The sequence below is a fragment of the Lissotriton helveticus genome, chromosome 5_1 (assembly GCF_964261635.1).
Source record: "Lissotriton helveticus chromosome 5_1, aLisHel1.1, whole genome shotgun sequence".
Taxonomy (NCBI): Eukaryota; Metazoa; Chordata; class Amphibia; order Caudata; family Salamandridae; genus Lissotriton; species Lissotriton helveticus.
The window spans coordinates 652,044,061-652,057,797 of record NC_136065.1 but is presented as its reverse complement, the minus strand read 5'-3'; the positions used below and the strand labels follow the sequence as shown (position 1 = coordinate 652,057,797).

Sequence of the window (13,737 nt, the reverse complement as noted above, 5' to 3'; positions counted from 1 at the left end):
ATTCTGCAATCACCATTCTGCCCACTGCCATGCAATTTACTAATATTTAGCTATTTAAATATTTACAGAGGACAAAGCCACATGGGACGCAATGGTCTTGTCATAACGGTATCAAAAGTAGCAGGTGTTGCGGCAAAGACAGGAGGCTCTCAGGCAGACTTGCAGTTGCAATGGTGGGTGCCACTGGCATGGAATGGGGTGCTTCCCGCCTCATGGATTCAGCATGTGTCAGCCCAAAAGGAGAAATGGCACGGGGGAATAAAAACCCCGATCCCAGACTACATTTGATGACTGATTGGTTTTACAGTAGTGTGGTGTGCAAGTAAGCAAGGCATGCAAATTCCTTGGTAGGATACGCGTCACAGTGAATTCTGTACGAAGAATTCACCTATAAACTTCTTCCTTAAAAACACACAGGTTTTCACTGTAGGGGCAGTGCTCATTGGACTCGTGCTTTCAAAAGTACGCCATTTTCAAAGACCGTGACTGGGCTTTCTCCTTTCGATTATATGGCATTCAGACCTGGTACAATGCTTAAAATATCATCAGTGATATTCCTCATGTGTTGATTATGATTCACTATATGAACCCCTTTATTTTATTTGCTCTCAGGATCAGAAATTCAGAAAGTGTGAACGTGGCAACAAAGGTGCATGGCTATGCCAGTCCCCTATTCTACATATGATATATGGGCTTGTGAGAGAGGCAAGACCAATAACTAGTAGGGCATTACAGTTCTCGACGACCCAAAAAGATGAGCCCAAGAGAATAGTTATCAACTGAGTTACCACTCCTTACTCAATGATGTCGTTCTAAGGTCCCACCGCTCCCAAAACAGGACCAAAAAAAGTACTTCCCTTAGCAGGTTCACTTAACAGTCAAATGTTTCCAGCCACTTCTCAAAACAATCACAGTCTTGTAACTGACCCATCTGTCGCAAATACAGTAGGAAAATCCAAAATGGTCAATAATGGTCCCTTCAACTGTAAATTCCATGGACACAATAACATAGTAGTTTGTCGTACAGTAAACATTCCACCCTCCACTATGCAAGTTATTAAAGTTGAGTTACTTAATTATTTATTGAGTACCGATGGTGCCCCATAGGAAGTGGAGCACTTGCTGAAATGGTATCAACAGTAGCACTACACAGTTAGTGGACTCTATAAGGAAAAGGAGGAGTGCAGTTGGCGGATGGAAACATTTAAGTCAGCACCTGTGATGAAAACAAAACGAGTTTCGTGAACTTTTTACATAGTTTGAATTTTTTCAAGTTATCTCTGGTTTCCTATTTCAGTTGGCAATGCCGTTGTTAAAACGAGGTAGTTGTTGACTGGCACAGATTTCTGACAAGTCCATCCTTTTCAAGGTGGCAACACTCTTTTTAAATGCAATCAAGTGTTTACGCAGGTGGTACAAAGTTATTTTTCTTTTGTTTATAGCACAACATAAGGCAAAGCCTGCTGCAAGGAAAGCAGTGCTAAACTGAGTAACTCGTCAAAATGTAACTTACAAAGCCAACAAGTGACTTTGCGTAAGATAATGTATATGGTTCTCTGCAGGTTGGTGGCAGAAAACTCTTGGATCTTCAGTGGTGGGGAAATGTAATCTTATTTTTTTAAATGCATTTTAACTGATTCTGATGTTTCCGATACTGAATCCTCCAGCAGTAATTCTGCTTGGGTCATTTTTGAGTCCATTGTAAACACCGCTAGACACTTTGGGCCCTATTATGAGTCTGGCAGTACAAGGACCGCCAGACTTGTTGTGCGTGGCAGTACCTGACCCAGCAACCGCTGCACAGGAGGTCCGACCGCCCGATTACAAATCGGGCAACAGGACCACGCTTGGACCACTGGCTCTGCCATGGAACTGACATTCCTTGCCATAGGAGCGGCTGTTTGAAGCAGCAATATGCTTGGCTGGACCGCCACGGTCCCGCCAAGCATATTAGGAGTTACCTCTCAGCCAGGCTTTTCAAGGGGGTTCCGTCGCCATGAAAAACCCTGGCAGAGAGGAAACCGTATGTGGATACACCCAGGGGTGTATAACATGCGCCCCTCTGTGTGCAAGCACATAGGTTCCTGCACGGTATGGACTTTCGAGTCCTTGCCGAGCAGGAACTTTGTGAGGCGTTCCCATTACGTGCCATTGAAAGGGTACTGCAGGGGGAACCGCCACGCCGCACGCCTGCGAGACCACTGAACAGTAATAATCTGGTGGGTGGGCAACAGTGTACTTCAGCGGAGCAGTGGTTTGCACCGCCGTGCCACAGCGCTGCTGAAAGTTCGTAATAGGGCCCTTTGTGTGTATGCCACAATGAATCTCAATAAATACTACCCATGGAAATAGCGTCCAACAATTGCAGCATCAGTATTGTTAAATTGCACATCAATTTCCAAAATACACTAGAATGCCTGCTAAGCGAGTGCAGCAGATAATCCTTCCTTAGCACCATACAATCCTTAGTGTATCAAAGCTTACACTTTCATGCAATATGTTGAATGAAGCAGATAAAACAAAAACAACCCTTGAAGTGCGCTCTTCAGCTATGCCTCACCAAAATATACCTTGCTGTGTTTTAAAAAAAAAAAGCTGGGAAGAGTGGGGCGCACCACAGCTCAAACTGGTAAGGGGTGGGAACCGCACATGAGGAAGCGACAGTAAACACATGCACTCTCATGGAGTGCTGAATAAAAAAGAAAAACAATATTTCACTAAATGTGAACAGTGTAAGGATAAAAATCAGCCAATCAAAAGGAAGATAAAGAGGTTATGCTCTAAAAGAGCGGCAAATAAAAAAAGAGGAAGACAACCATTGAATAAACAGCTGGTAAAAATAAAGCAGAGTGGGTGAGGAAGGAAGAAGCACAAAAGAAAAAGATCAACATGGAGCGTCGTGGGGTTAGCAGAGTAGAAGAACAAGACAGAGTAAGAAAGCAACACATATGTGAGGGCAACGGAGGTTGGAAGAAGCACAGGCCAGAGAGAGCTAGAAAACACATGCAATCTGAGTGCTTAACCAAAAAGAGAAAAGTATATCCCTAAAAGTGAGCAGTGAAAGGATACAAGACATTAAAAAAAAAGGATAGTAAGAAGGTCATGCTCCAGGGGAGGGGCAAACTCAAAAGTAAGGCAAGCAAACAAATGAGAAGCAAGCAAAATGACAGTGAGAATAAAGCCAAACAATGGTAAGCAATGAGCAGGCTGTGATCCTATTGTAAATTCTTGGTAAGTCCACTAGATCGTTCAAGAGGTAAGACCTAAAGATATGGAAAAGGCAATATAGTTAGTGGGCTTATGATGATTAGTGTTATCATTGTCAAGGCTATCAAGCCAACCACACACTGAAAGATAAAGCAGGGGCCATTGATCATGTTTCTTTTTCAAAACATCAGAGAAAATAATGTCTTATGGGCCTGGCAGTTCAGGCTGGACTGTTCCCATTGGGCGCAGGGTCAAGACCAATTTCCATATGGCTGGGTCCAAACTGCAATGGCATGGTGAGCAGAAAAACGATGGATTTAGGCCCAGATCTCTGTACTGGGGTGAATGTAGGACATTGTTCTGCATTCTGTCCATCAATTGTTGTTTTTGCATTTGTCACCCCGAGTGGGACGGGTATGCCCAGACGTGGGTCCCATGCTCTTCGTGCCTCTGGAGTCAAGCTACCCTGGCTGATGAGCACTGAAAGTCCGAAACCGGTCCTAGGATGCTTGTTTCCAGTCCAGGGAGGACCTGGCCTGGCAGTTCGGGCTGGACTGTTCCCATTGGGCGCAGGGTCAAGGCTGATTTGCATACGGGTGGGTCCAAACTGGAATGGCATGGTGAGCAAAAAAACGATGGATTTAGGCCCAGATCTCTGTACTGGGGTGAATGTATGACATTGTTCTGCATTCTGTCCATTTAAAGTGCACACCCAAATATTTGTAGCATATGGAATATTCCAACTTTTTTTAATAAACTTTGGAAACCTCTTTTTCTTGTAAAAGGTCTCAATTTTTAATAACAAATATGCATTATGACTAATAAATGTACATTAGGAAAAAGAAATTGACATGTTCAGGACTCGCACAATTTCACACTTAAGGGGGTGAATATTTCGTTTAATTTTTATTTCAAAATACTTTATTCAGTTACAATAAAACTATAAAAGCACAATAGAACAATTATAGTAGAAGACATCCCGAAAATGCTATCATTATCAAACAAAGATATGTAAAACCAAGTAATTCTATGACATCAACCTTTTTAATTATAAGAATTAGCACTATCACCCTGCACAATTCAAAAATAAAATGCCAGTTCCTAAGATGATAACGGGTTTTAAACCTGTTAGAGCTGGGAGTTTATAGGATGATATAACCTATACCCTCAAGCCTCAGATATATTTATAAGCATCAATCGGTTGCATATATGTACAATGTCTCTTTCCTACCCATTACAATAATTTACATTAATTTAAGTTCACATAATATTTAAAAAGAATAAATACATGTGCTCTGTTAAAACATTTGCTAATCCTCTAAACCTGTGCAAGGAAACCGGCTACAAAATGGCACATGACTCCTATATGTAGTTGCTTGCGGTATACCAGAGCTGGTCTGCAGTAAACAAATTTTGAATGTTTGATGAGCGGGATAATCAGCTTCAGAAGATCATCACAGGAGGCAGGGTGGAAGACATCAACCCGTACCATCTGAATCAGTAAAGGCAAAATAAACAGTGTACAATATTGTGACGAAAAGCTATGGTCTATCCTGGTAACCATTAAAATGTATGGTGGTACCTGGCTGGGTGAGTAAATGTGTGTGTGTGTGTGTGGGGAGGGGGAGGGAGAGGGGGGGAGAGAGGGGGGGAGAGAGAGAGAGAGAGAGAGAGAGAGAGAGAGTCAATGTGTGTATGAAGCTATGCAATGCCTCTTAAGATTGCTATTGTCTTCTAATAAAAATGTATTATCAAAATGTGCTTTTTGTAGTTAAATCTGCTTTTGAAATATACCATTGTCGCATTGTGTAATGTTTTGAAACAGGTTTGATTTTTTTTACTCTTGTTCCATTATTTTCCTCTATTGTGTTGCACTTCGCCCTATTACACGGGCTGTGAGAATAAACACACAATGTTGGTAACGATTGTGGAGGTGCTTGGGGTCCTGCAAATGATACCCACCAGAGATACCACTCTGGTTTTCCCGGAATTCAGGGTGGTGACTAGATTGCACAACTGCCACTCTTGGTTGGACGAGAGTTTGGAGCCCTGTACTCAGGGCCACTGGAATTATGTGACTGTACGACTGCGGCGATTTTAGCATGATTATGGATTTTCGCAAATGCCACATAATCATCTGCCGCACAATATGCAGATTTCAACACAAAAAAATGTGTTTGTAGTGCAAATGGTTCAAAAGTTACGAAAAATGCGGTGCCGTTGTGACGCACAGTATAAGGCCCTTTGCCAAGCTGGACTGGTCACCTTTTTGTTGCTTATTGCTATATTTGGGTATTAAACTGGTACTAATGAGGTGCAACCAATGCCCAGACATTGTTACCAAGTTTAGAAATGACAAAATAATGAAGGAATACTATTACAAAAGGAGCCACATTATGCTACATACTTTGCCTTTTCTGCCCGCATAATTTACTCAACCTTAGCCCATAATTTGGCCCTCTCCTGCTGCATAATTACAGTGGCCCTGCCTGTACTCATATAGCATACTGCACATGTATGATACTCTTGCGGATCAATGGGAATGAGGCACTGGTCAGCTTCTTACACATGGTGCCCTGCTGGGAGCAGTTCAGAATACATGGGGACGTGGGAAGGTGGAGTCACCTGTCTCTCCCATTCTATATAGGTGATACTTGCTTGGACGTGGAACATCTAGATGGGCCATACCACCTGTTTCGCAGGTTGAACTAACTGACTGATATAAAGTCGTACTCGGAGGGAACCTTGTGCTGACAACCCGCAGATACTGAGTGGAATAAAATTCAGTTTTACTCCAAGACAGTCACCCGGAATCGCCGACATAACTATTCAAAACTGAAGTGCCTGCACCAGATACTATCTGACACAGAAAAGAATATCAAGGATATACCTGGGATCAGCACATTTCCCCAGATGTCAGGGGCCAGGAGTGGATTTGTATATACATGGTGTAGACCTGTCCTCTAATAATTATGCATTATTGTTCGCAGGTGAGAGAAACTTTATCAGAAGTGTCTGGAATATTGATGCCCCAGGATATACGGTCATACCTTCTCAGTGAGATTGCAAGCCCAAAGAGTGATCAGCAAACTCCCATATTTCTTGATTTGGGCCTGATTCTGCCTAAAAGGGCCTTTGCAATGGCCTGGAAAGCTAGACTACCGCAGATCATGAAGCAGTGGCTTTCAGAGATCCAAGAAATGGATGAGGGCGGAAATAACGGTCATCCGGGATATGCTTTGTGGCAGGCAGGGTGGCACTGTGAGACACTATTATTAGCAATACAAGCTCAAACGGATAATAAGACCCCCGGAGGATGGACTGAGATAGTGGGTGCCCACTTTGACGAGTTGCTGAGCGGCTACAATGGACCCAGTGGCCATCTGCAAGAGAGGAAGCGAGTGTGTATTTATAGGCCCCTAATTGATTGTTGTGGAATTGAAACCGGACGTTTTTCTTGTTGCACGGGTGAATACACTCGGGAAATACAGGCGGCCCCTCCCCACCGCAAACATGTTAGTTTACACCAGTGATAATTCCTTACACGATTACCCACCGTGCCTATAGAGAGATTATGGAAAGAGAATGTTTTGGTATGACAAACACTTCTGGTTGGATCTAAAAAAAAAACATTATTTTCTTGCTTCATTATTTTTGTTCACACAATTAAAGCCAATAGATGTAGCGGTGGGAAACAACGTAATGTATATTTACTGACATCCTGCCGAACAGCCTGCAGAGGCCCGGGCAGGATCTCTAGAGCTGATGTCCTTGAGGTGTTGTTGTATGCCGCCAGAGTGATATTGCTTTGCTTTTCCTGGGAATTAGGGTGTGTTTGTGTGTGTGGGGGGGGTGGGGGGGGGCGCGCGGGGGGGAGATGGGGAGACAAGCGGACGTGATTGTGTTGTAGATCTTTGTTTCTTCCTTATTTAGTTGCATGGTTCTGATGCTAGTGTTAACATGGGATAATGTTTACCCTTTCAGTACTAAATGGATGGAATAGCGCACGAACATCTGGGTCAGATAAGATTAACCTACAAGATTGTACTGCCATTTCTTACTGTGAACAGTGTAATAAAGAAATATATGAAAATAATGTATAATGACTGTTGCTGCACTAATCTCGTTTTACAATCCTCCACCTGCTGCGTGCTATATGATTTATTACGCCCTTGTTCCGAAGCTTGGCTACCTCTTGTGGCAAAATGTTCATTAAAATATATATTTTTTAAAAGGCTTAGCCCTTACTAAAAATAATGAGGGTCTCGTGGGGTAAGTGGGCAGGGTCACGTCTGATTGGAGTATATTCTGCTGAGTATCAGACTGGTAGATGCAGCTGCATGAATTTCTAAAGGCCACCAAATGAGACCTGAGTGTAACCTGGTGATAACCAGATCTAATCGAAGTACTGAGTGGGTGAATGCACCCACTGTACTATGTGCTGCGAAACCTTTCGTTGACGGGTCTCAGTCCTAGTGAAACAGATTCCTTATCTGCAGTATCGGCGCTATATCGATAGACGCCAGGAATATAACGAGGAGATTAAAAAACAAACTGAAACACGTTCCTTAAAAATGCACCACGTCACAACCAAGGCAACCTCAAACTCCTCCTCAGATATTTTTCCAGTTAAAAATAGTTTCACGTTAGGATTGTTACAAAACATTCATTTTAATTGGCAGTTCCAATAAAACAAATTATAAATCCTAGTATGTGTGTGTTAGCCAAACTAATTTTACATGACAAGTAGTTTTTCGAAGGTTTACTTCCCATTAAGAAGTAGATAAAAAAAATCCACCACCCCGACTCCATTATTTCTCTTTGAGTGGTGATTGGCATTAGAGTTTCCCTGTGCTTTCTGCTTTGTACCTTGTTGACCCAGGGGCTGAGCGCTTGTATCTTGGTGTGGCTTTGTGCGCAGATTGGCTTTCTGTTGTGGAAGTGCGCTTCGGCCTATGGAGTTTCTTTTAGAGCTGGAAGGGCTGGTATGACCCCACCATAACACAATTTTAGTAGCAGCCTCCTGCAGTGTGGAACTGGTGGAAACATTGATGCCAGGGCTGACTTTGGTTTCCAGTCCATCCTGCAGTCAGGGCTCAGAATCTTAAGGGTGCCCAAATGTTTGCTGGGGCCCAGGCGCTTTCTTTAGTCCGTATGACAGCGATGAAAACTTTGCAATACCACAACTGCACCACAACTCAGTAATTCATTTTGTCACCTGAGCCCTTGCTAAGAGCAGGTCTCAAAGTCTAAGGGAGCACAACCAGGGACAGTCATGTCCTTGCTTCTAACCTATCACAGGGAACACAGTTGAGCCCTGCCTTGTGACTTAACAAGGTAGCCAATTGATAAAGCCAGTCATTAAAGTGCTTTACGTTATTAAGAATAAGAAAGGTGAAGAGTATATGTGTTATAATGGTTGTACAAAAGGATGGACAGCAAGATATGTTCAGTCGAGGGTTTAACTGGGGGGGAAAAATGCCTATTTAAAGCATTTTATATGTAAAGCATTCCACTTATGTAGGTTGATGCGTTTAATTGCACTAGTAATGGCTATTTGTGAGGCACACAATACAAAATGAATTGTTTTGCCACTCGATAATCGTATAATTTAATTCACCAAGAAAAAATAAGGACTGGGTTTATGCAGTTTTTTATAGCCCTAACTTGGCCCCAAGGCGTTAGAGCACTGGCCGATTTGAGAATGTACAGAGCAAACTGGCCGAACTAATGGGTGCAAACAAAATAAATGAACACAAACCTATTGAGAGACAAGCAAAATGTCAGCTGACGACATATAGTGAAGCCTTGAAGGAGGTTAAAACATATATAAATAACAATACAATGTCAAACAATCAAACATTAAAAAGAGGAAGAAAATTCAGTGTGCAACTTCAAAATGAGGGATAAACAAGGCAAGAGGAAAACGGTCGAATGACGGTATGGTTAAGGTAGAGAGATAAGTTAGGCCATAGCTTGGAAATTATTCGCACAAAAAACAAGAGCAACCAATGTGTCCTTGCAAACTGGGTAATGCTAATTAAGCAGAGACAATGTTCACAAGGAACTCATTTTTAAGTAGATTGAATAGTTATTACAGCAATTAATGTATCGTGCTTGACTGAAGCAAAGCAAACAGATATAGAACACAGCTTTAGCTCAATAAAGCATACCAATATTTAAATGGTTTTAAAGCATTACAGCCCACGGGACATAATGACTCAGCGGCGAGACGCTAATACCGGCAATGATGGCTGTTCTTTGGCGGGCTGTGTCCTACCCTGGTCTAAGCTTCATGCCTCCCGGTAGGAAGCAAGAACTTCACCTACTAACTGACTAATAAGGCTCACTTCGATTGCAATTATATTGCCTCCAGTGGTCACGAAGAGCAGCCCTCCTCTGGGTATTACTCAATATTCAGCATGGGATCTACAGTAATCTCTGTTACTGCGAGCTTCATCGCAAGCCAAACTGTGGCTTTTCTTCTTAAGGGAACCAAGTATCCTGACAGTGGGAAGTATCCGACAATATACCAGAAGAAATGTATCACTCAAGCATCCTGACTTAGTTACTTGTCCCCAGAATCTTCGTCCTGAAGAGACCGTGTATCGCTAAAGGGTTGAAACGTAGTTGGCTATTAAAAAGCTAAAGCCCTCAACACATCAAATAGTCGTCTTCAAAAAATCGATTGTATTACATTTCCAACCGGCTACTCTTTTATTGACCAATAACCAACACTACAAGTTTGTCAATTGCACTTTTCATACGTCACAGGTTTGGTATGGTTAAATCACTGAGGTTCACCATTCACTTTCAAATATGCAAATATATATAATGTAAAAACACAGACAGGAAACATCTTTTTGATTCTCTTTTTTGTATGAAAATACTGCTACGCAAAAATAAATAATACTCACTTCGGCTGAAGTGAGTACAAATTCATTATGTCCTGTGGTCTGTAATGCTTTTAGACCATTTAAATATTGGTATGCTTTATTGAGCTTAAGCTGTATTCTACATTTGTTTGTATAGCATGGAAATGTCTCTGAAAGAAGCGAACCTTCATTTTTTTTTACAATACAGGAAGGAAACAGATAGCACAAAGAATTAGGAATAATGTTCCAAATACTTGTTGCACTGAAGACAAAGATTGAGACAAGGTTGTTTCACATTTGAAGGAAATTGGTTGGATAAGCAGCAAATTAGATGTGAGCAGGTGAGAGTAGCCACCAGAGACTTTGTGTATTACTTTGTGGGTGATGCACACTAACGTAAACTGAGTTTCAGCTTCAAAGCAAAGCTTTTGTAGCAATATGTTCACTAGTATAATGTGATCAGGCTTCTTGCTTCCACAGTCAAATCGAGTGGCACCATTCAGCACTGGTCTGAGAGGGGTAAGATGGGCTCTCGATAATCTTGTGAGGACTGAGTTGTAGTAATCAAGCTTGGATGAAACAAAGGATTGAACAAAGGATTTCAGATCGACCTCCAGAATAAATTATCTGTTAGTCCAGAGCGGTTCATACCCGGTGGTCTGGGGACTCAAGAAGGTCCGCAAAGTTTACTCAGGGGGTCCTCAACTGCTTAGAAAATTAAATAATATTAACAGATTAAAGTGTAGATAAATAAAGCAAAAAAATCTAACATTGAACATTTTCAAATGTTCTATAAACGTGAAGGAATTTGAAATTGAAGGGTAAAAATTAAGGTTGTATCCTCAGACAGATTCGTGGGAGCAGTGCAAGTGCATCAAACAGAATACAGTATATACGACGAGTGGCCTAAAATTGAATTTAGAAAAGTGCCAAACTTTCCAATGACATTCATTTTATTTATAGATTTGTTTGTGTACTAAATAAATTTTTTAATTTTTTATGTATTTGTTTGATGAATGCTTGTTTCAGTATTTTTTGTGCATGGTTTTGTGTTTCAGATCAACAAAAATGTTTATGCTGGGTTCTCAGGCCTCTAGTAATGACTGATTGGGGGTCCTCTGATTCCAATAATGATTCAGTAATGATTAAGTGGTGTTCCACAGAATTCCAGAGGTTACGACCCACTGTCCTACAGTGATCTGAGTTGGAAGTAAGAAGTATTGGCCAATGCACATAGTAGGGAATGGTTGGATCTTCAGCATGTTGTTGAGTATGACTCCCAACACATTGGCATAGTCAATGATGGTAGGGTGATATACGAGAAAACCTGAAAATATTCAAGCATAACCATTGAAGGTTATAGTGTGATGTTGGCAACCAGTGTACAGCCAACTGACTTAATTTAGTAGGGTGAACTGAACTTTTTACCTGCTGGTTACACATCTGCAATAAGTGTATTGACTGAAGGAGAAATTCTACTAGTAGTAGTACTCAGCAGCAGAGAAATAAATCCACCAAGTTATTGTACGACTACCGAAACCTCAAACCGTCTTTCTCCAGTAAGTGCATTAACCACCTTAGCTCACTTAAGTTATACCATGAGACTTGCTGGATAACATAATTATCACCAAAAAGTGCCTTAACCCCCTACGAGATCCAATAATGTAGCCTGTCTGACTGATAAAGTAAGCAGTAACAGTAGTTTTCTTGTGCAACTAGAGGTCGGTTGAAAAACATGTTTGGTCGGCCTTATTACATGTTCTTAGGTGTAAATAGGGCAGTATTTCGTGTGAACACATTTACTAGCATATAATTAAAGTGGCTTTGAGCAGTTGTATTCAAAGTCAAAAACGTTTTCGCATGTTAAAGCAGACACAAATTAGTGTGGTACAGGGCAATGTCCCACTATATCACAACACCACCACAATTTTACAGTAACACAACACTGCCTTAGCCCAAGAATCATGCAATACTACAGCACACACAGCAAAAGCACACACCCCAACACAAACTAGAAACTGCAACAGGACACAACAAATTCTCAAAACTAGACAACATAAAAGCATACAATAGCAAAACATATAAAAACAAACCAACACACTGGGTGTCATATAAACGTCAAAACAGAAAATAACAATAAAAATACAAGAAACTAGTACCCCGGCATGACACACCACAGAAAAACAGCATACCAAATAATTACTAGGGCTTTAAGTGGGCTGTGTCCTGCCGTGCTGAGCACCGTCAGTTCTAAAGAGGAGGTACTAAGATGGGTCCCCATCGGGCTCTCCATTTTTGCCCTCACCCTTGGTGAAAAAATAAATCTTAACTCTGCAGCAGTGCCACCCTTCACTGCCTTTGATGTAACTTCAAAGAGACTCGTTAAAGAATTGTCAGTGTTGTATACAACAAAGCCATAGATGTTGCTTATTTATCTCATGTAACTAACAATCATTGACAAAGCCAATAGTCCTGGCTTGTTGTAGGTGTAATGTTACTTGTATTATATATCTGGATACAGTGACAGTAGCAGCAAAATACCAGTCAGACAGCACACTATATTAAACACAGATTTTCAGATTACCTGTATTAAGCCACGCCCTTAATTACATCAGCCACGTCGCTTTGAGAGACACCCCCCCCCCCAGTTTTTTCATCCCACTTAAAGCCCCGATTATTGCAGATGCAAATCGCCAATACAACAAAATACAAATACAAACACCACCGCAAAACATAACACTCCAACAATCCTACGAAATATAAAAGCCAACACAAACATTAATAGGGTTAGCATGCAGGCGCGGTGCGTCCATTGGGGCGTAGGGGCGTAGCCCCACGGTCCAGAAGCCAAATACAAATATTTTTAAAAATCGCGCTATCTGCCGACCGGGAAACCGGGAGACACCCGACTTTCCCGGAGTGCGCAATAGCGGGGGGGGGAGTTTGGGGGGGGGGAGAATGGGCCTGCTGCAGCCGCGCAAGTGTATTTTTGGGCACAAACATGCCCGCGCATGCGCAGATCGTTTCCAGGGAATTCCCCCTTAGAGAGAGGACCAGGGGGCGGGCCGCAGCCCCCGGGGTTACACAGGGCGACTGGGCGAGGAGTCATGGTGCCCCCCCAGCCAATCCTGGCGCTGCATACAGCGCCAGGATTGGCTGGTCAATACATAGCCCGGGTACATAACCCCTGACGGATAGCGCGGCCGACTTTGGTGCTGGGAAACCAGGTTCGAGCCTCTTATCGAACCATAAAAATGTATACATGACTTACTTTGGTGTTAAATAAATAGATATTTTAAAAAACAAATAAAAATGATGTTCCGACTAAGGTGTGAAATTGGTGTCGAATAAATACATGTTTTAAAAACAATTAATATTAATCATGTATCATTTGTGCTGGAGTACAAGGTTCGAGACTGGTATTGAACACTGACAAGCTGTGTGCAAGTTATATGGTCATAAAAATACATGAATGATGGATGCAGGATGGGTGAGTGGATGCACGAATGGATGCAGGATGAATGATGGGTGGATGAATGGATAGGTGGATGCATGAACGAATGATGGATGCAGGATGGGTGGATGGGTAGATGAATGAATGATGGATGCAGGATGATTGCAGGGTGGATGGATGGATGGGTGCATGAATGAATGA

The 13,737-nt window shown here is 42.0% G+C and overlaps 1 protein-coding gene across 1 annotated transcript in view; it reads right to left on the bottom strand.

Moving 5' to 3' along the window:
- The window catches only part of FBXL15 (F-box and leucine rich repeat protein 15), a 48,023-nt gene that overhangs the window by 31,319 nt on the left and 2,967 nt on the right, over positions 1–13,737 (bottom strand). The gene's annotated exons all lie outside the window — the stretch shown is intronic.